Raw genomic sequence first — 23,045 nt, 5'->3', positions numbered from 1 at the left:
ATCAGTAGGAGTTATTAAAAGACACCAAATGAAATGAGAAGAAAAATAAAATAAATGCACACACACACACACACACACACACACACACACACACACACACACACATATATATGTATATGAAGGATGTTCAAAAAGTAATGGCTCCTATTTTTTATTCTGCCTGAATTGATCAGATGGGATTGCAAATTTCATTGTTATGATGACTAACCTTATGCATTCATAACCTTAAAGTTTAATCTCTCTGTTGCACATATTAACGGTGTGGGACTCTAAGAAAGCAACCTCTGTCATGGATGTGTATCAGAAGCAGAAATGTGTCATTGAATTCCTCCATGCAGAAAAAAAATTGAACCAATCAACATTCATCAGCGCCTGTTGAACGTTTACAAGGTCGATGAAGTTGATGTCAGCACAGTTAGGAGATGAGTTTGTTGATTTCATAGTGGTGATAGATATGTGCGTGACAAAATACATTCCAGACTTTTAAGATTGAGCCATCATTCATCAGTGGCCAACATGCATTGGGAACAGTGGTGACTTTGTACAAAAATAAATTCTGGAGCACAAAAGGTCGCCTATTTTTATGGTACCACTCCCATCTTCATAGCCCTTCAACGTTTTAGTTTTTGTGTTAAAAAATAGGAGATCTTACTTTTGGAACACCTCTTATATATAATTGTATAAAATATAATCTAATATATAAAAGGCTATATGTCTGTCTGTCTGTCTGTTTGTCTATCTGTCTCCATATTTTCAAACTCTATCTCCTCTGAAGCTAAAAGTTGCAGAGCAGCGCTAGGAACCTCAAATGATTGGATTTTTTACGGACCTGAAATTAATTATAGTCATTTGTTTGTTTAATGAGCCAATTTCTGTAATGTGAACACCTTTCTATGAGGCCAGCAACTTCAAGGCAAATCTTCAGTTTGGCCTGGGAGCTCCAGTTGGCTTCTAGAAACTCCTAGGGCTCCCCTCACAGCCTGCCCTTTTAGCCCGCTCCTGCTTCAACTCATCCTTCCTGCAGCACCAACTCCAGTGACTCCAGCTCACTCCTGCAGTTTCCAACGACTCCAGCAAATCCAGCTCACCTCTGCATCTTCCTATAGCTTCAGCGGTTCCAGCCACCAGTTCGAGCACCTCTTAACGTCCAGTTATCCATCCAGCTCCATCAACGTCCTGCTACCAGTTCCAGTGTGCACTGATGTCTAGCTACCAGTTTCCAGTACTCACTCACATCCAGCCACTGACATCCATCTCCCTGTTCCATAGTATAGATAACATATAGGTACCTGCTCTAGTGCCCATCGATGCCCAGGTACCCATTCCAGTGCCCACTGATGTCCAACTACCAGTTCTAGCACGTGTCAACATTCAGTACCCTGTCAACGTTCAGCTATCAGTTTCCAACATCAAATCCTGTCTATACAGCTTGGACCAACCTGAGGCACATCATCCTACCTTTGCGATGCCTAAATTTCAACCCTGTGAGATGCTCGTTCTCGCTGCAAATGATCCTGATTAACCACCGTCATTTCCATACAATTTACCGCTTTCTTTTGGTAAATAAAACCTGATGCCTATCGTCTGTAACCGATCATCTGTGTTTGCCATCTTTTTGCTATTGCAGTTACTTCCTTCACCTTGTGTCTACTTGCTTAATTGTACAGTTGATTGACATTTTCATCTTTAGATCCTCTGCAACAACTTATATAGTTTATTATTTAATGTCTTTTTTGTGGTCTAAAATACTATCAAAGGCAAAATAAGTTGCTCGTTTGTAATTAAGCACTTAAAAAATTAGTACAAACCTGTTCGTGTGTAGTCAGTAAAGTTCCGTGTAGACAAAAAGAATGAAGAAAAAAAGGAAAAAAATGTCCGCCTTTTCTCTTTATATGATTGCAATTATTGTCACCTAACATGCAAATGAGATGCTTCGGTTTAGATATAAAAGGCCTGATTTTTCAGAGACAGGATTGATTTTGGATTTGGATGTTAGAGTAGCAAGTGTTGTCAGCGGTGCATCGTATTCTAGAGTTGAGTTTTGGCCATAGAATGTTGAGATTTGAAGTTGAGCTTTTGATAGCAAAGCGTTGAGATTTGGAATTGAGTTTTGACAGTTTTGGAGCAGCAAATTTTTGTTGAATCTAACATGTGATTGTTTTAACCACACTTTTACTAAAAACTGCTGGTCGACTATCTTCAATTGTTTATGAAAAATTCAAATAATATTATGTCAACGTGGGACAAACTACTTCAAATCAGCTATATTTTTTTTTCTGAAATGAATGAAAGTGGTCATTATATGAAAATGATGACCTCCCCCCCCCCACGAAATTTTACAAAATCAAACTTTAGTAATAATTAAGAATCTATAAATACGATAATGTGTGTTTCATCTTTTTTCTTCCTGAATGACTGTCATTTAATTGTTATGACCTATTTCTTTTTATAAATAATTTTACCAAGATTTCTTCATAAGTTTTGGTTTTGATTATAGTTGAAGGAACTCAAGTTATATATATATACAGAGAGAGAGAGAGAGAGAGAGAGAGAGAGAGAGAGAGAGAGAGAGAGAGGGGGGGATGTTATTTAATTTTTTTTTTGCGATACTTTTTGAACTAATTCAGTTATTTAGACGAAAGTGCATTTTTTAACTAAATTCGAGTTGGGCATCATTTTCCCTTTGACCAAGTTGGTACCCCAAAATGGGGAGCAGCATATGTATTGTTTTTAAAATATAATTATCCACTGACATCTAGATTCAGCCAATCTGATGAGTTGTAGATGACAAAACACATGTCAGTGGATAATTATATTTTAAAAACAATACTCATATATATATACATATATATCTATATAATTATAAAACTCAAATGATCTTGTAACGATGTATGCAACCCACTTTCCGGTTTATGATATCTGGTTGCGCATGACCTGTGTACTGAAATATTAACGTTATTATTTCGAAATCATTATTTAACATGGGAAGAGTGGGGTTTAAAATAACTTAAACGTAATACAGAAATGAACGATGTAAAAAAAAAAAAAAAAAAAAAAGAAGCAGAAATTGGAATGTAACTATAATAAGTATTATGGTATCTGTTCGTTCAGTGCACATTTACCTATAAGTATGGCCAACCACTTATAATTCAGTAGTTGTAAAAAATTTTTTTTCAAAAATAAGCAATTATAATAAACAGAACGAGTCGCCTGAGAACGACTCATAGAAATCTATCTATATTCTTTTTTCATCTTAATATACTTTCATAGAAATGTTTCTGTTATGTCACAAAAAAAACCTATTTTCTTTACATCACAAGTGTCATGCTCATACATGAATTCCATAGCTAATATAACATACTGACCCAACGGGTCACGAGTAGTCTAGTATATATATATATATATATATATATATATATATATATATATATATATATATATATATATATATATATATACCTTCACAAGTTTTAGTTTCGGCTTTAATTCAAGATGCACCTAAGCCATATGGATATATATTTTTTTTTTACTTTTGAAATCACAACTTTATAATAAGAATCGATAGAAAATTGACTCTATAATAGTATATGCATAAATTAAAATATCATGTTTAAGCGTATTTTATGACCGGGCTATGCCGGGCGTCCCTGCCAGCTTACTTTTCCAGTATTAACCAAAGAACTATAATAATATCAGGGCGTCTCCATTTACGCTGAATATCCATAGAATGGCAACATGAAAGAAGAAAGAGTTCGCTGTGAAATTTTCACAGGTCCTGCTAGTAATTAAACTTCAAGAACTTCTTGAATTGTCTCCCGTTGGAATTCTTCAAGAACGAAAAAACCAACAATTTTTCTTGAATTGTTGCATAAGCTTACGTATGAATTAGAGGGATAAGCTATTGGATGGGTGGGGATAAAGGTGTAAAATGAGAAAGAGAGAGGAGTGGGTTAATAGAAAAACATTACACATAGTTTATTAACTATCATATTTTTTTAGCAACTCGGGGACATTTCGAAGAGAATTGTTTGTATAAAAAAGAAGAGGAAGCGCTAAAATCACGTAAGGGGAGTTAACTCTAAAAGTTTCTGACAATTTTGGCCACTAGGTGTCGCCCGTGTGTAAGCAACCAATCAAAATGCTCCATTTGATGTCGCGTTAGATTTGAAAATTACACACTGGCTTTTTACGACATTACAATATTTCCCTCGAGGCTTTATAAATAAAACAGAAAAATAACGTAAGTTCTATTTATTATTTGATTTTTAAAAAAATACTTCTTGAAACTTAATATAAATTATTGATTTGTTTGTTGTTATGAAAGTACGGACTTGTATTTTCTTTGTAGTTGTTATTTGTTTTTTTTAAGAAAGGATATATATTCAATAACGATTATTTTTTATTCTTGTTCGAAAGTTTTTTTTTTTTTTTTATACATAATTTTATTTTTTCAATTAAGACTTATAGTGAATTAATTTAACAAAGTTTAAATTATATCAGTCAGAAAACAAATGTCTTTTTATTACGTCTCTCGTCTTTGAAAAATGTTGAGAAACTTTGATAAAAAAATAAATAAATAAAAAGGTATTTAACAGAAACGCCAACAAACGAGAAAAGATAAAAAAAAATTCAACTTATAACCAGTTTTTATGCACTTATTGTACCGTGCTATTTTTAAAAAATAGTATTTGCAAGTTATATATATATATATATATTATTTAGGTGCTAGTGCAGAGAGTGAGTGACCCGCGGTATTTTTTAAATCGTATTTCCAAGTTTAATTAAAGTTTTTTTTAATTTTTTTTTTTATTCAATTGTAAGGTTGAAGTATAGAATATGCACAAAACACCCTCCACTCCCCATGTTAAGAATGGCTTTTTAAATAATAACGTTATTATTTACGTCCGGATCACTCTCTGCACTAGTATTATTATTTAAATTGTTAGGTGAAAGCACAAAATAGTTACAAAACACCTGGTACTCATGCACTTATTGATCCGTGCTGAAATAATAACGTTATTTAAAAAGCCATTCTTAACATGGTGAGGGTGTTTTGTACATATTCTGTACTTTAACCTTACAATTGAATAAAAAAAAAAACACCCTATAATAAAACTTTAATTAAACATGGAAATACGATTTAAAAAATAGTGCGGATCAGTAAGTGCATTAGCACCTTTTTTTTTTTTTTTATTCATATATAGTATTAAGTTTTCGGTATCTTGTTTATTAAATTGTTAGATGAAAGTACAGAATAGTTTCAAAACATCCTACTCTCTAAAGAATGGGGGTTTGTTATACTATACACGGAGATTCGAAAAAGTTGTCAAAAAACGTATATAAAATAAATGTAGAAACCCACCGAATATATGCCCGCCTATTTCACGGTAACATGTATTGAGTGAGTTTCTAACCGTATTTTGTATACATTTTTAGTTTGAACTCATTTTCCCAAACTTAACGTACCCAACAGCGAGCTCGCCGCCATTTGTCTTTGTCAAATATACAGATAAACACTGTTTTTTCGAGCCGAATAGACATGTTACATTAAATAAAAAGGTAAATTTTCAGATTAGGTTCACCTCCACAATTTTCTTTTAAATGACGACTTTTATAGGTTTTTGACTATGCTGGCTGAGTACGAAAATCGGGTGCTAGTGCACTTACTGATCCGCGCTATTTTTTAAATCTTATTTCCAAGTTTAATTAAAGTTTTATTACGTTTTTTTTTTTTTATTCAATTGTAAGGTTAAAAAGTATAGGGTTTGTATTACTGTACACATAGATTCGAAAAAGTTGTCAAAAAAACAAATATATAACAAATAAATATTATCAAAGGCAAGATAAGTTACTTTTCTACCAAACTGGATATATTTTTTGTGTTTTTATTCAATGTAACATATTTATTCAGCTCGAAAAACATACAGTGTTTACCGATTGGACAATTGAAGACAGTGGGTGGCCGATCAGCCAATGAGGGGCAGCTTAGAATTGTAGAATTTCTTACACACTGCCAAGGAAAGGAGGGAAAAGTAATTATTATGCATTACTTTTTTCTAATTAGAATATGAGGTAATTTAAAACTGCAAATAAGTGACAGGTAACAAAGGTTGTCCCAAGGGACTTAATTTTAATACAGTTAATTATTATTATTGAATTTAAATATGTGTCTGCTGTTAAATGATTATTTAAAATCTAGTTTGTCTAGATCAGTTATTAACAATAAGAAAGTGATTTTATCTTAAATCAATGGCCACAATTGAGGAATATAAGAAATTTATTGTGACATTTTATCTGCACAATTCAGACAAACCCACTCCCCGATGGTGTCCTGTTGAATATCCCTGATGCAACTGAAATGATACCAAGTATTACAAGTCGCAGTACACCATAAGAGCTGATCCGTCATTAGTGACCAAACAAGTAGGGTAGAAGAAAGGGCCCCCTTCTTCCATAAATTCTACCGATGCAAACTCCGAATCACCCTTTATTTCCAAGGGAAAAGGATGCTTTAGTGAATGGACTTGTTCACACTTGTTCCAGGCCGAACTTTATCGTCATTACCAATGATTAGTCTAAGTATTTTGCCTAGACTTCGGAAGGATTTAGACTTATTTAAAGATTTAATGAACATAATCTCGCCTACAGACACGTTGGCGGGGACGGTCATGTCTTGTGTTGGCATAGACTTCTATAAGCGACAACAAGTAGTCGTTATGCCAAATATGTTTAAATTTAATAAATTTGTCCCTTGGTTCAAGGGAACGAAGAAGCGTAGTTCTATTAGGAGGATCTGGACGCGGTTCCTTAGAACCGTAATTATTGATTAGCAAGCAGGGATGATAGCCTGCTGGCAGAAAGTGGTTAGGGTCAGAATATAAAGACTTCTATCCGATGCAGAAATAAACATAAGCGGCCTATCATTTACAGCCTTTTGCATGTCTAAGAGGGCGATTAGGAATTTGAAATGACCGACCTTCCTCCTACCCATCAATTTTATCAAACTGTTTAACAGTTTTAATCAGTCTTTCCCATGCCCCCACCCCTGCCAAACAGAATAAAGAGGTAAGGTGATTAATAAAAGTAGACTTAAAATGTTCCTTAAAGTCCTCAGAGATGAATACGTCTGATAATATAATGCCTGACGCTAAGAATGACTTGGCATTATCGGAATACACATGAGAAGGTACACCAAATAAGTTGAACTGCTAAAGGTTAATAGGAACGTGTACTCATGTCTGGTAGAAGTTCTCGATGGATAGCACGCAAGCTCATACAAGTAAACAACAGGATGTACATTTTTATGTCTTGTTCATTGTATTTAACAAAAATAAACCCTGCAAAATCCACACTACCTGTTTGAAGGGGTAGACAAAATTTACCCTATGAGAGGGCAGTTGAGACCCAGATGGGCCTTGCAGGGTAGCAAATTGATCCTCTTATATGTAATGCAGCTGCAGAGAAATTTCTTCACTACTTGTCTTTCTTGAGGGATCCAAAATCCGGAAAACCTTAATTTGCTAAGGGTTGAATTAGTTCCCATATGACAGCAAATTAAGTGTGCTTCATTAATGACCAGTTTGGTCAGATGATGATTTTTTCCTAACAGAACGGGGAATTTTACTTCGAAGGGAAGAATATTGGAGTTCTGAATGTGTCCCTTGGTCCGCATCAGATCATCCTTATCTAAGAGTAAGCCAAGGGCAGCTACCCATGGAGGTGCAACCTTATTTGAAGGTTGTTTTAAATAATCTAATTCAAAGGGAAAAAAGAACAACAATTTAGAATTTTTATAAGTGTCAGTGCTTCAGTACTTAATAGATCTGCTGGATTATCCGATGAAGGCATGCACTTCAGTTTAGGGAATACCCCAAATCTGAGGTCAATCGCCTCCAAGGATTTATTTATATCCGATATACGATTTTCCACAAAAATATTTTTTTTGGAACCCTTCCTGTTTAAAACCCGCAACAGGGCTGCTTGTGCATCTGACGCAAGGAAAAGGGTATGGATATTAACAGGCATTAGGGCCTCCAATACCTGAGGAATAACTTAAGGGTCAGATATATAGCCATCAATTCCATCATAGGGAGTGATTATCCTTTGATTGGACGCACTCTAGCTTTTGTGAACATCAAGGAACATTGAGTCCTTTTTTCCGCATATAATGAAAATTCGTAAACATGCTTAGATGCATCACAGAAATAAATGATTTCAACCGGGAAGAGGTCCTCCACTAACACGCTTCTGGGGAACTCAAAGTCCCATAAATTATTTAATTCTTTAGCATGCAATTGCCACAAAGTAAGAAAGCTATCAGGGATCTGCTGATCTTTTTTTTTTTTTTTTTTTTACATAGGCATCACCAACATTATCAAGGCCAAGAGGCCACTCAAGGATAAGGGTTAAAGAGTGTACAGTAGAAATTGGTCAATATAGTAATCATTAGTAATGAAAATTTGGTAAATTTGATAACTTATATGGAACAGCTCATCAAGAACTTATTTACGTTAGACTTGAAGACAACCATATTGTAGTCAGCTGGAAAGCAGGAAAACGGAAGACAATTCCACAGGCGTGCAGTTCTAAGAAAGAAGCTTTGTTCATGGAATCTACGTTTAGGTTTAGGCACAGATAAAGAGTGGGGGGAATTATTGATAGTGTTTACAGCTAGACGAGTGTTTCTTGTGAAAGTTTTGCGAGGGGGGACCATAGATTGAAGCTCAGTCGAACACTTTCGATGAAAATAACGATACATCAGAGACAAACTCGCAACATCTCTTCTGTGAGATAGAGGTTGCAGCGAAGAGAAAAGGACATCTCCTACGAGGCTACGAAGTCTATTTTGAACTCTATCAAGGCAGGCCAAGTCCTTTCTAGCAGCTCCTGCCCATATGTGGCAACAGTATTCCATCCTTGGACGTACCTGGCTCTTATATAGATAGAGAATAGCATCAGCAGTGAGATATTTACCGGATCGATAGAAAGATCTCACCATTTTTCCAGCGGCCTTGGCAACAGATTTGATGTACGTGTTCCATTTAAGATAGGGAGTAATGGTCAAGCCCAGAAGCTTGTCAAAACTTGAGGCCTCCTGGAGACGAGAGCCATTCATTTCAATTGATGCCAGATGTGGATTAGAATGTTGATGATGTAAAGAGAGAAGCTTGGTTTTAGATGCATTAAAAGTAACCAGCCACTCCTTTCCCCATTGTACTACGTGCTCAAGATCAGAGGAGAGAGAATTGGAGAGAACTTGGTCATTTACTGTCTTAGATGTGCTACCATAAATGGTAGTGTCATCAGCATAAATGTCTACAAATTATGTAAGGATGTGATTTGGAAGATCATTAATGTAGATCAGGAAAAGAGTCGGGCCCAGGATGGACCCCTGAGGGACACCGGCATTAATACTGTGAGCTTCTGATTTTTTCCCCTCAACTACTACTCTTATGAATCTATCAGAAAGAAATGATTTAATAATTGAGAAGACTTTTCCAGCTATACCATAGCTAGCGATCTTATGAAGTAAACCTTTATGCCATACCCTATCAAAGGCTTTAGATATGTCAAGAGCAATTGCCCTAGAAAGATTGCCACCGTCGAGAGATTTGCTAATCCTATGAGATATAACTGTAAGCACATCTGCTGTAGATCTAGCAGAACGGAAACCATATTGAGTGTCACTAAGAAGGTTATTTTTGTTGAGATGGTTGATTACTTCTGTATTTAACACAGATTCTAGCAACTTACTCATGACGCACAGGAGACTTATTGGCCTGTACTGAGAGGGGGATGAGCGATCACCTGAATTCGTAAATGCAGGGCATACTGATGAAATTTTCCAGGGAGATTGGAAACTATTCTCCTTAAGACAACGTTTAAACAGTTTTGTAAGTATGGACGCTAGTTCAGGTTGAAGTTTTTTGAGTACTATAATTGGAATACCGTCAGGGCCAGTTGCTTTACTGGAATCAAGGTTTTTGATTAGCTTGGCAACATCATGTACAGATATACGTATATCACATAGCGTGTTTTCTGATCTCATGATAAATTGTTTTTTCCCAATCGACCAATAAGAATCTTCTCCCTGAATAGTGACAGGAAGAAGTAACGATAATGGGCTATATACACTTGAAATCTGAGATAGAACCCCACGTTTAGTTTTAACATTATCATCTATAGCTGTGGGAATAAGTTTAAAAGAATTTTGTTGAGGGAATATCGATAACCCAACACGTTTTCATGGGTGGGAAGTGGAGATGTAATAGAATCATCTTCCAACATTTTAATTTGCAAGTTTGTGCAATTGGAATTGCACGACCGCAGCTTGAACTCGGCTTCACTTAACCTGTCCTGGACATTGATATAAACTGGAAATAAAGAATCACGGTCACAACTTGTGGTGATCAAATTGTCAACATAAAGTTTGTTGGAAATTGTATAAGAGGCCAAATCAGCCTTATATTTTTTAGCATGAAATTTGAGCATAAAACTCAAAATAAAAGGACTGGCATTAAAGCCAAAAATAATGGTATTGTATTTAAAGGTGTACAATTTATCGTCCACCTTAAGAAAAAAAAACAATCTATTTTTGTCTTGAATAGATTGCAGGTGAATCTGTAAAAAAGCCTAACCCAAATCACTCAAAAGAACATAATTGTTTTTATGAAGGCTGGTATTAATTCCAATAGTTTAGCTGTTAAATTGACACCAGAATAAGTGGCATCATTGATTAAAGTAGCCCCCCCCCCCGACGTTTTAACAAACAGTTAAAGACAGGGCGGATCTTCGTTGTTACCCCCACCCTCCTTAATAACAGGATATAATTCTTGTAGGTTCCAAGTGGAACTGAGGATTCAATTATTCTAGTCTTCATATTCTCTGAAAACTTGAAGATAGTCATGATACAAACCCTTATTATTCAAGGATTCTGCCGCCCTCTGCATTATTCGCAGAGAGGGCACATAATTTGACTCTACTTTAGAAAGTTTCTCTGAGTCCCACAGTAGATCAAGATAATATTTACCGTTCCTGAGGATGAAAGATTCTTTAAATTTATTTTCTCTTCATCACAAGAAGACACCCAATTGTTCTCATCAATTCCAATGGAATGTAGAGAGAAAAACCTCTCGATTCCACACTTGATGGAAGATTCATTAAAGAACGGTTGAAGTGCATCCTCATGAGTAACAGTAGGATTCAACACATTATCAATCAAATAAGAATCACATGTAGGGAGAACATTTAGCACTTATCAAAGGCTGGCAACTCTTCCTTAACACTTGAATTAAATTTAAAAATTTGGACCCTTCACCGAAGGGAATTACATATTTGGAAATCTTCCACACAGTACCTTCTAAATATTTGATTAAACGGAGGTTATTTATCCATTGAATTAGATCCAGACCCATTATTTTATGAATAGCAGAACCATTCAATTCTGTGTATCCTAGACAAAGACAAAAACCTCCATTAGTCAATTTTTACATGGTTTCGTCGAACCTGTCCATGCGGAAATCCAGCTTCAAGTCGTTAGCAAATAGAACAGAAAATAGAAAGGGTCTTTGAAAACCCAATTTAAGGGAAACTTTATTCTTGAAGTTTCAAAGAATTAGACTCAATAAGAGTGGTTACTGTCATCTCAATCGTCCCTAGATTCAATTTTTCCCTGGGACTTAATTAGTTTAAAACTGCCTGTGAAAAGAATGACTTCTGAGTGCCCATATCTAACAGGCAGCAGAAGACAGGGTGGCCCTTTACCCTCATTTAGATTTTAATTACAGAAAAAGTGCAAATTTCTTGTCCCGTTTAAGAGGTATGTCCAACAAATGATATGGGACTCTAAAGCACATAGTAGAATAATGGTTCTTTGGTCTACAAGCAACGCAAGGGTATGGAAATCCCTTAATGCCCTTGCAATTAATTTCAAAGTGCTCACTAACATAAGTTCCTTGGCCCTTTGAAATTTAGTATCAAAGTTCTCATATTTGGGGCAGTTCTTAAAAGTGGTCAGTAACCTTGCATGATTTACAAATTTTATTATTCACCATTATTAGCGAGTATTCTGAAGGTATTCATACCCTTCTTTACATTAATGAGTTTGTAGTAGGAACCGGCTGCCATATTGGGCCTTGGTTCAAAAGAAGCAGTCGACATTTTAGGCAGGCTATTTTCCCGTCTTGTCATGTCTAATGGCGCTGCCATAAAAAATTCCAAGATGTCGAAACTGATATTATAGAAGAAAGAGAAGGAAAACGTTCATTTTTCCTGTTCATTATTTCTCCACGTACACTGTTTGGGAATTTCGCAAACAAGATATGGGCTATCATAGCCTCAGACGTTGAATTAGCCAAAAGGAAGTCTGTACTAAATGACTTGTCCATTTTGCATAAGTTCAGTTTGACATGTTTGAGGAAAACCTGGAGATTTTTTAACAGTGTAATATGTTCTGGCTGAGGAATTTTTTAATTAGACGGATTTAGGAATCTCTCCTTTAAACACCCCACTACCTGGTCGTAATTATCAGAAGTTATGTCTACATTGGAAACAAGGTTGAATGGCTTGTCCATTAATTTTAATAAAAGCAGCTTGTCAGCTTTCCTCATGTTAGTTGAACAGAACTCAAACCTCTTGAGGAAGCTATGAAATTTGAATTTATCCAATGAGGGGGACCCACTAAATTCCATTCTCATTGGTTGAATAGCAGTAGGTTGTTTTTACCAGATTCTGCTCGGCTTCAACTTGAGTAATTTTATTCTCGTGTCAGAAGTAAACTGCCGAAATATCTCAGTTCTTTTTTGCAAAAAAGAAAAAAAAAAAACTGTGAGAGATATTTCTTCTCACCTGTTTTTGCACCAAAACAGTGGCAAAACGTTAACAATTACAACAAAGCATACCTCTAAAATTCAACACAAACTTTATTTGTTATTTGTTGCAAGAAAAAGACATGCCTATTTTGCTTCTGAATAGATTGTAACACCTAGAAAGGTAATAGTCCTTTATCTTCAGCAGGAACTGGAGTTTGGGTTCAGCACTGTTCAAAGATCAGATTAATTACAGCCGTTTGTAGGGGTTGGTATGATGCCTTCTGATGAAAGATTCAATTCTCGACTAGTTGTCATCACAGAAGTTCATAAGAAATGTTCGTTTGAAGGAAAAGTCATTAATGACAGGTCAATAATTCTGACCTTAAAAAAGTCTCTGGAAGACATAATTACTTAGCCTAAAGTCTCAAGGAGACGAAGGGTAGAGGCACCTAAATGCCTCATAGCCAGAGAGAGTTGAGTTTCTTGTTCCTTCTCCGGCTGCTAGTCTGGAACTGAAAAGAAAAAGCATTTCAAAACCCGCCAAGCCCAACGCTCGGCGGTTAAAATTTCGACCAATCTGATTGGTCTAAACAAAGACAGTGGGTGGCTAATCAGCCAATGAGGGGTTGCTTATAATTGTAGAATTTCTCACAAACTTTTATAACAAAAATATAACCTTTATAATAAAAATGTTTATTGACTGTTTATTTTTATTATTATAAAAAAAATATGGTCTGTTTTTCAAACATCAGAGGTGTTGGTAGTTTTTTTTTTTTTTTTTTTTTTTTTTTTTTTTACCATATAAAAATAAGACTTATAAATAAAATTAACTGTAGGGACATCCAATTTTATGCATACAATCACCAATGTTTTACACAATACCGGTGACGTCATCATTTGATGTGTACATTATTTTCTGTGTCAATCCTATGGATGCTCAATCTCGCTAAAATGATTAATGGAAGTAATGTTTTTTTTTGCTATTGAATTTTCATATTTATATTAATATTATATTAATTTTAAAAAATTAATTTAAGATATTCATCTGTAAAATGAAACTTATTTTTAAATAGTTTTTCTTTTAACAATTGCATTGAAATTGTATTTCAAATGAACAAGGAAAAAATAGGTTATCAATAGGTATCTCCAAAATTCACCACAGAATTACCTACCCCCCTCCATATGTAACAAGATGTAACTTTATTATAAGTTAATATTATCAATATAACATTTTTACCATTTAAAACAATGGTTCTCAACTGGGGTCCATGTGGACCCCCATGGTACATGTAACGTTAATATTGGTTCACTAAAATACATTAAAAAGAAAGTCATGATTAAAAAAAGGTTGAGAACCATTGATTTAACAGAAGAGCAAAATAAACTTTTAATAATTAAAAAAAAAATTTCATTGTACAAAAATAATGAAATTGCGAGATGAAAATTGCTAACATAATTGATGCTTAAAAATAATGTTCCCATGTAAGCATTCCGAACATGGAAACATATCCATGTTTAACAAATCTAGCAAAAATCAACTAATGGTCAGGTTTCCATGAAATTTTTGATATTTAACCATTTTAGAATGAAATTACATACAAATGCAGTTTCCGTAAAATATGAGGGGAAATATCCCCCCCCCATTTATTTTTTCAAAATTCGAACAAAATATATTTAAATTGATTAAAATTTCTATTTATTATGAAACATAAAACTTCAAATAAGTAAAAAATATATATTTTTTTATAAATAAATTTGAAAAAGAATGACCGACAATAACCACGCTTTTAAAGGAGTTAAAATGCATGAGTCACTTATCCAGTTAGGTAAAAGAATAACTTTTCTTGGGTTTGTTTTACAATCCACAGAGGTCTGAAAACGCGGTCAAAAAAACAAATATATAACAAATAAAATGTTACCAAAGGCAAGTTACTCTTCTACATACCTCGATAAATTTTTGATGTTGTAAATGTTTATTCTGTTAAAAAATAAGTAGTGTTGAGCGTTACATGAGAACAAGAAAAAATGGCTGCAATGTCTCTTGAAGTCTCGACAATGACTTAAAAATAAAAATTATACAAAATAGTGGTAGAGATTCACCCGATAATTATCACGGTAACTTGAAGTCGTTAAAATGAAATTTAATTATCCTAATTAGTTTAATGTACTTTAAAACATAATTGTAATCTGTACAAAATTTCCTTTCATTTGATATGCTACAAGCCATATTTTATTAATAATTTCTTTGAATTGTGTCGTGGTGGCCATCTTGGATTTTTCAGTATAATGATGACAAATGATAATGCCTAACAGAATAATATTTTGCATGATGATAAAGCCTTTCCTCCCATTTTTTAAACTGTTTTTATGATGCTTCTACTAAAAGCCGTTAAAATGAAGCTTAATTATGCTAATTAGTTTAATGTACTTGAAAACAATTTTGATCTGTACAAAATGTCCTTTAATTTGATATGCTACAAGCCATATTTTGTTAATAATTTCTTTGAATCATATTATGGTGGCCATCTTGGATTTTTCATGATGTTATAATGGCAAATGATAATGTCCATCAGAATGATACTTCCTATGATGATTGAAGCCTTACTTATCATTTTTCTTAGCTGTTTTTATGTTTCTACTTAAAGCTGTTAAAATGAAAGTGGAATATGCTGATTACTATGCAAGTTACCAAGTAAGATGGTCATAAATATGACCTGAAAATGTTAATTTTGTGTCATTTTTCACTAAATTAACACAATAACACAAAACACGATCTGAACATTTATTGAATTAATATTTCTTTTAGGTTTATAAAATGATTAGAATTCTGAAATAAATTACAACAGGATTTTCTATATATATATTTTTTTTTTTTCTGAAATGAATGAAAGTAGTTGTTATATGAAAATGTTTGATTTAAACAGAAAAGAACTATTTTTTTACAAAATGGAACTTTCGTAATAAATAAAATGTTTCATTTCGATTCTTCAGACTACTGCTTTCATCTTGAGTATTATTTTCATGTTTCAGTTGGGGTAGCATGTTCTCATTCTGTCAGCCATAACTGGATAGAAGTCCTAAGTAATTTGCAATTATATTTTGAGTGTCTCTCGCACTGGGGACTGAGCCTTTAACTTTCAGAAGAGTGTATCTTACAGCTGAATTTTACCAATAACTTTATCCACTATGCCATGGGTCCCTTATGTATTTCTACTTTAACGCTAAAATCGTCAATGAATGTCAAGTAGAAATACATTTTGGCAATAACTTTAAGCAAAAGTAAAGTATTTTAGTTTTTTTTTTATAATTCTTAAAGAAAATGAAAGCACTTTTTTTTTTCTTTTTTACCGGAATGCAAGTATTCTGTTAATGTTAATTGTATTTCTGCTCTGTGTTTAAAAGGAATCGCGTCACACTAATATATGGAGATATAACAACATATCTTTATTCTCTGTGATGATTATGGATGGTTAGTGTTCTGAGGATGATGCACGCAGGAGAATTCTACGGGTTGATTCTTTTCGGGGTGGGGTGGGGGGGCCCAAATCTTAATTTAATAATGATATCCTTTTCTGTTATTATATAACCATTTGTGACCACCTTAAACACCCCTTTGGGATAGCATTGTCACTTTAGCCACACTCAAAGGGCGTTTTATTCAACCACTAGCAGGGTGCCCGGCATTACCTGGTCGTAAAATACATTTAAATATGAGGTTTTGATTAATGCACAGTTTGTATTTATTATTATACTAGCATTTCAGCCTGGCGTTGCCCGGGTGTTTGGAAGTGTATGTTGAGCAAAAAAAAAAAAAAAAAAAGCGGTCAATATTTTTTAACATTTATTGTTTTGGGCTCAAATCAAGTTATTAAGTTGGATCCATGTCCAAGGAACCTATATCCAAAATTTCAAGTGTTTAGACCCAAAATTGGCGTAGGAGTTTGGTAGAGTTTTCAAAGATCAAATCTTTGAACTTTGACACCTTAACCAAATTTCTGGCTGAAAGCAGATTACAAAGATTTTCCCAAATATCAGTACCCTGTATATCAAATTTTGAGTCTGGAAACTGAAAATTGACAGTTATTGCGTTGGAAAATGTACACAGACACACACACACACATTCACTTTTATATATATATATATATATATATATATATATATATATATATTATACTGGACCCAATATATAGTAATGATTTAAAAAAAAAAAAAATAAATAAATAAAAAAAAATGACTCCTGCGCTACCACCGAGAATCAAAATCAAAACGTTTAGCTTACGTATTATTTTTTTCTCTGCCATTAATGACTGAGCTATGAAGACATGTTTATTGCAAGGCTAAAAATTAAAACATGAACCAATAGCTACTACATTATGCATGCATGTTTGTAATGCCGGCGTTCAACTGTCATCTGGCAAATTTTTTTTTTTTTTTTTTTTAATTTTCACACTTTTGTACCAATTTTTCTGGGCTAAAACCCAAATATAAAGTTTCGCATCTGTTCAAATACCAGATATATGAAGTTTCATGTTTGTAGACCAAAAACTATAGGAGTTTGGTAGGCAAAACTTTTTAAACAAAATATGTACATAAATGTATATAGAAAGAGTTTTGTGTTTATTATAAACTTTTTACACAGATAGTACGCAAGTATAAATCATGTAGAATATCTGCATGAATATAATTACACGTAATGGTTAAGTAAAGATGATCATTCCACAAGGAAGCTGAAAAACACTAATAGGGAATTAATTAAAACTAGCAGGACCCGTGGAAATTCCACGGTAGTTAAAATCTTTTAAAACACATCAGTAAGAAATTCCTTATAAAAATGAACGTATGGAAGCAAGTAGAACAAACAAAGAACTTTAGTTTAAACTTTTATTGAAGGTCAATGCGATCGTAACTGATGCTGTTGATATTGTCAGGAAGTGCTGGTGATGATTGAGGCCGTACCAGGGACGTCGATCAGCTGCTTGGAGTGAGAATAGTGGTCAGTCAGCAGGTTCTTGGGAGTCAGATTGTGAATTTAAAAAACTGTGTGACATTGCTGACATCGATTATGTGCAAGTTCTGATGACCCCAAGTTATTTAATATTTCAGGACATTTTGGATTACATGTGTGAGTAATGAATAGGTCACAGAAAACTGCCATTGCATCTTGATAAAGCTGTTGTAGATTCCTAGGACTTCCTGTAAATGTAGATGGTAGAATAACTGGTACACCAGAATAACCATCTTCATTCCTTGCTAAATGATCCATTAAGTCAGAATATTGAGCAGCTCTTAGTTGACTTTGATGGCTTTTAATGAAGTTAAATAAGCAACTGTCAACTTTTACATATGCGATAGACTTTTCTATTCATTTTGAATTTTATTCAATGAAGATTTAGAAATTCACAAATAATTGAGTGAAGTGATGTTGGGGCACGCGCGCCCCAATATCACATCCGCCCCCCGCTCGCGCCCCCAATGTACACAGTAAAATCTTCGGAAAATGTTAAATGGTGTTCTAAACGTTTAACTAAACTGCAAAAGCACCTATTAAGCCACATAAGTTCTATAATTGAATAGAAGATGAATGCCTGTAAAAGAAGCAAAATAAAACGAACAAAACATAAGTAATAACTATGTAAACAACGTGAAGCTGTATAAATGTTACAAAATTACTCGCTTCGGCATTAAATAACACGAAAAAGGATTGATATGCCGTAAAACAAAAACAAAACAGAACAAGACGTAAAATATATTTTGACTCTGTATTTGCGAATGGTGACTTTGGTGATTTATTTAATAAAGTCATTCTTGACTTTTGTAACATGTATTTCTAAACATATTTTTTTGTTGTGTAAGGCTCACTCAAAAGTAAATAAAAAAAAAAACATAAAGTGGCACAGTAAAAAAAAAAAAAAAAAAAAAAACGTACTCGTAGCGTTAAATGTAAAAAATATATTTATTACTGAATAAAATAGAATAAGCGTTCCTACAATAATAAACAGAAGACATCGTTAAAAATGTAAGTAAAATACTATACTATTTAAACTGGAATGATACCTTCTATGCATAACTGTCTTTAAAATAATCCGGAACCATAAATAGACAGTTATTATTATTATTATTATTATTTTTTTTGTTCGAGAACTTTTGGGAAATAAAAGGGTTAATGATTTTTAACTGATAAAGATTGAACAATAAATGGAGATAATTCACATTAATTAATGTTTGCGATGATGATGACGCGTTTTATTAATGTTTGCGATGATGATGACGTGACACCATACGGACAAGCAAATTAATATATAGATGAATGTTTAAAAGAATATGCAAATTAGCTAGATCTGTTGCTAGTGAATACAATTCCACAACCCATATATAACAAAGTTGTATTTTCTTTTTAAATAAACAGAAAAAAGGTTCGCTTTTTTTCTTCTTGGCCTTTCTTGATCTTTTTTTCTGTTATCGAAGAGGTTTGTTTAGTTCTAGAATGACAAGAATGACCAACGATCCCCATTTTTCCCCCCCCTTTAGAGTTGGCCTTGTACCTAAGTTTTTTGTTCATGTTTATTTTTGCCTGAATAAAATATCTCATAGTGTAGTATCTGTTCTGGCAGATGCTGCAATCAAAGACCATATGTGGGGACAACCTCACATGTCAGACCATTGCTCTTGAGCAATCAGTTTTGGTCAATGTAGGGGAAACCCTTCATACCAATTGTCACTATCCAGTCCCCTCTCGGGGGAGCTGGTCCCCCTCTGCTCACTCTCCACATTAAAAAATGGTCTTGTGCCTAATTTGCTCAGTGGGGAAGCAAATAAATAACTAAATAGAAAAAAGGGTTTTTAATATGAATATCAATACACAAAAAGATCCAAATTTATAGGAGTATAGATTGTCATTTCATTGGATTGACCTGAATGTGATTACACCTGTGTAATCTTTTGTTTAAAATGACCTTTCAAACATCATACTTTTAATTTTTCTTTTAACAATTGATCAAGTTTGTTGTTTCTTCACAGGAGGTACCTGTGTTAAGTTCATATTTTGACCTTTTGGTACATTTGATGATTTTTTTTTATTGTTCTTGCATTTGTTGCCAGCTGTACACTTTTGTCAAAATGATTTCTCTGTACACACTAGCTAGATATTAAAGATGTCTACTTCATAATTTTTCTTCACAAGACCTTTTGGTACATTTGATAATTATTGTTGTTTCTTATATTTGTCACCAGCTGTGTACACCTGTATTAGGATGATTAAAGTTATTTCTCCAAACAAGTTTTAAAGCACTTTTATGTCACCTTGCAAAGAATTAAATAATGGTATAATAATATTAAACTTTGTCCAGAATCATTTTAATTTTGATCAAAATCCATTATGATTTTGATTCTAGAAAATATATAAAATTTAAAACTTAAGCCATAGAGGTCTTAAACTGAGATTCAGGAATCTTACTTAGTGTCTAATAACTATGGATTAAATTCATGCAAATCTGAAATATATTTTAATTTTCAAATGGGGTGTGTCTGTATTATGCCCCTAAAAATTCTTTAAAATACTACAAATTGAAATTTTATTAATTTTTATGACTTGATGTCTAATATGTGCTAAAATTTTGTATAAATCGGAAATATCCGAATTTTCACAAAGGGCTTCCAACACCTACACTTTTTTACTTTCTTTGCATAAAACTAAATAACCAAGGAAACCTGACGTTGCCTGTGATTGAATGAAAATCAACAAATATTTCTTACTTTCAATACTTTATATCGCCCACTTTTCAATCAAATTGGTTGAATTATATTTTTTTATTCTCTTGGAATGTTTACAACCCCCCCCCCCAAAAAAAAACCCAGAGAAACAAAATTAGGCACAAGGCCACTCAAAAATTGAGTAGGGGGGTGTCTATGGTCATACTCGTCACTGTACCTTTGCTAGTCTATGCTTCATCCTAGCTAACGTTCTCATTCACCACAATACCTCAAGCACACCAGGAGTCATCCTACTTAAGGTTCTCAAATCATATTGTGCGTGTTTAAATATTAGTACAATAAAAAACGTTTTTTTTTTTTTTTTTTTATTGGCTTTGGGGGGGGGGTAAAAAAAAATAAAACAATGTTAGTAAGATCCTCCCAACCCTCTTTAGGTGGTAAACTGCACACTGTTTTCTGGCCTGGTGGGGGCTGAAAACAAGCAGATCGATTTCTAAATGGGGCTGAATTCTAGACAGGGTCAAAGAAACTGGGGTTGGGGGAGGGGTGTATGAAGTTGCTCCAATATCGCTTATCGGGGTAGCTGGGAATGAATAAGAAAAATTGGGGTGTGGTCATCTTGGAGGTTTCCTATCGGGGATGTAGAGGGCCATTCACTCGGCTAGCTAAACCCCTAGTCTAAGCACTTATTTTAGAGGGCCTGGAGTCTGGCAGAATCTGGAACCATGTGCACCATGCTTAGGTCCAAATAATGTGAAAAGAACAGAAATTCTTAAATTTCTTGAGTAATAGTGTGCACTTTTTGTGAAATCAATTTTGGGCAACTAAAATATGGATAATTGCCAAATCCATACATTTCCTAACATTGAATCATATTAAATGATTGGAACAAGTTAAAATTGTAAATAATATTGCTTGGAATGAAAGAGTGAGGACAAAGCAGTATTGCTTGAAAACAAAAAAGATTTAGAATAACAAGCTATTGATTTGGAAATCCAAATTGAACAAATGTTAAAGTGGGACATCTTTATCAGGCAACAGTTGAAGTGAATGTGATGTCATTCCATAAATTTCATCTGTATCTTAAAGAATTCGAAAATAAATCAAAATTTGATCAAGAATTATTGCTTTGTTCATAAGAGTGAAATAACTTTTCATCAGTTTTGGTTAGTAAATTTTCTCTTTGGCTAATAAACAAAAATATTTAGTTGTCAAAGGTCAACTAAAGGTAAATTTGTCTATAGAGCCCTGTGAAGATAAGCCATTTTGATGTCTACCAGCTCGGTGATATCATCCCTGGCACTAAAAGTTGTCATCACTTCGTTTCAACATTTCAATACACAATCCAGGGAAATTAAGTATCGACACAAATAATCTTTGTTGATTATTCCTTCCTGGCCATGCTGAGATACTAGAGTCTCTCAAATGCAACGACTACATCACATGATTAAGGCTATAAATAAGGATGGACAAGACTTCACTTGCAAATTCCTGCATCCTTGCATCAGCTCAATTTCATTGACCTGATACAGATAAGGGATGGATTCCATTGAATAAGATAATCATGAAGATCACAACAACAAAAATGTCATCAAATGGAAGAACATATTTCATCACAGATGAGGAAAAGAAAAAAACTCAAAATATTTTGATAGATGTTAAAAGTATTTAGACTTCTGATGATTTTTGTACATGTTGGTTTGCATACTTTACGGTGATGCATATGTAATCTGTTGAATCGTCAAAATTCTCCTGGTGTTTAAGATGACAAAGCAAAATTTCTGTAAATAGTGTTTCCCACTTGGATTCTGAAGCTTGCGGGGGAGAGAGTCGTATTTTTCGGGCACCCATTTGAGATCCATAAACCTCTGGGGAGGGGTAAAGCAATGTTTTTGAGCTATTTACAACCAAGAGGAATTGTTTTTAATTTGTTTGGAGTCTTTTAAAAACTATTTTAAGTTAGACAAAAATTTTCCGGCTGGGGTGAGGGATTTCCCTGCCCCCACCTACAATGAGGAAACCCTGAAATAAGATCTGATTTGCTGGGCTGCAAAGCTCTCACTAGACATTTTGACCTATGTTTTTAGTTAAGCTTTCTGTGTTTTTGTTCTACTACTCAAGTTAGTTTTTACCTAAATTTTGAGGTGTTCATAAGAAAAAAAAATTGAGTGGGGTAATGCCAAGACTGGATATGTAGGGCTGTGACAACAGAATATTCTTTTCATTCTTTTGAATCTTAAGTATATATATCCGACACAGTAAGACACGGTTAATCAAGCAAGAACCACATCAGTCTTCATAAAAACATAAGATATTAATGGGTATATACTCAAGAATGTAAGCAATGAAAAGAATATGCTGTTGTCACAGCCCTAAATGATATGGAGTGTCCCATTACATTTAAACTTCTGCATGTTAGTACAGTCAGGAAACTGGGAGAGTATTCCAAAGCTTAGCAGTCAGAGGGAAGAAACTATTAGTAGAAGGCTTTCTGACATCTAGGGACCCCAACAGTGAAGGGGTGGG

At 34.0% G+C, this 23,045-nt stretch overlaps 1 protein-coding gene across 1 annotated transcript in view; it reads left to right on the top strand.

The window, feature by feature from the left end:
• The first annotated feature begins 4,105 nt into the window (after window positions 1-4,105).
• LOC145252502 (kinesin-like protein KIF18A) overlaps window positions 4,106-23,045 on the top strand; it is a 75,381-nt gene continuing 56,441 nt past the window's right edge. Inside the window, exon 1 of the mRNA XM_080112006.1 lies at window positions 4,106-4,240. The gene's annotated coding sequence lies outside the window, so the exon portion shown is untranslated. The remainder of the gene's footprint in view (window positions 4,241-23,045) is intronic.

This window comes from Euprymna scolopes, chromosome 29 (genome assembly GCF_053919585.1).
Source record: "Euprymna scolopes isolate OS-2025 chromosome 29, ASM5391958v1, whole genome shotgun sequence".
NCBI classification, from domain to species: Eukaryota; Metazoa; Mollusca; class Cephalopoda; order Sepiida; family Sepiolidae; genus Euprymna; species Euprymna scolopes.
This window is presented reverse-complemented; position numbering and strand designations above follow the sequence as displayed.